Raw genomic sequence first — 1508 nt, forward strand, 5'->3', positions numbered from 1 at the left:
CGTCTTCCTTGTGCATCCGTCCTCGTTTGAAATGGCGGTGAATGTGGCATTGAATGCCAAATTTATTTTCAAGTCAGCACGACTTGGTTGGAATGCACACTCCAACAGCTAGTCGAGCGGGCCTATGCCCATGGATCTCAGCTATGCCGAGGACGAGGGAGCAGAGCTCAAAGCTGCCGGGCAGCACGCTAACACACGACGGTGTTTTGTCTGTGGAGACACCCTTCACCTGCGGAATGGTTGTCCCCTGCGCAAGGCGCGTCAAGGTTCTTCGAACCATCGTCCCAACACCTACCAGTCTGGTTTGTCGCGGGGAAACGACACCACTCAGTAGGTGCGGGGCGACCAACTGGGGGAGAACTGAGTTCTGTTGAGCCTCAGGGAGGCATAGATCAATAGGGCCCAGCTCCGAAGAGCTCCGTGCTCTTGAACACGGAACGTGTATGCAGGCCGGGCTTGCTGGTCGTGGAGGCGACCGTAAAGGGCTTCGAGAAGCCATGTTAAATCCTCATCGATTCCAAAGCGTCGGAAAATTATGCTCGATGCTCCACGATGGAAGGAAGTCAGCTGTACGCTGAGACGCTGAATGCGCGGTTGGGTGACATCGTCACTGTTCGCTTAGCGACGGGGACATGTGTCACGGTCCTAAAGGTCCCTGTAGACCTCGGTGTCAAGTTCCTTGACTTTGATAGCGTGGAACGCGGTCTAGCCTTAGACTTAGACGCAAGGTATGACCTCATTCTAGGAATGGAATGGTTGGAACACCATGAGCCACGGATTGATGGGAGGTCAAAGACCTTGAGCGCTACGCGCACGTCTCCTGATGGAGCTTTGGCGAGTCATGTACTCACCTCTGCTAGGAGACAATAGCGCTATTGGCGAGAGCACTAGACCGAGACGGTCAACGTGCTAGACATTGGAATGTCCGAGTTGGTAAACATCAACGGTGAATTGAACAGGAGTCCCGAGCGTGGCTTGCGGGCCGATCGTGGAGTGGCACGTATCCCACTGAGCGCTGCTCAAGTTTTGGAGCAGTCGCTGCATGTCTTGCGTGACATGGTCGGCCAAGGGCCGAGGCATCGAGGGCGAGGCCCCCGTGATGCACGTGAAGTGGCACGTAAACCACTGAGCGCTGCTCGAGTATCAAAGCAGTCGCTGCATGTCATGCGTGACTTGGTCGAACCGAGTCCGAGGCATCTTCGGCACGGCCCTTCAGATGCAACACTGAGCACTGCTCTCGTTGCGAAGCAGTTGCTGCATGCCATTGATGGCGTAGTCGGACAGAATCCGAGGCATCTTGGACACGGCTCTTCAGATGCGCCTGGAGTGGCACGTTATCCACTGGACGAAGACTGCGGGGTCAGCAGTTCTTCGTCGGATGTTGTAGATAACATCGGAGCTCCGAAGGGGCGGAAAGTGAGGGTGACACTGGACGACGTGGAATGCGTGATCACTTTGGTCTCACCGAGACATAGAACCTCTGTACAGAGGCGACGGCGACGCCGTAT

Source organism: Plasmopara halstedii (assembly GCF_900000015.1).
Source record: "Plasmopara halstedii genome assembly, contig: Scaffold_2956, whole genome shotgun sequence".
Taxonomy (NCBI): Eukaryota; Oomycota; class Peronosporomycetes; order Peronosporales; family Peronosporaceae; genus Plasmopara; species Plasmopara halstedii.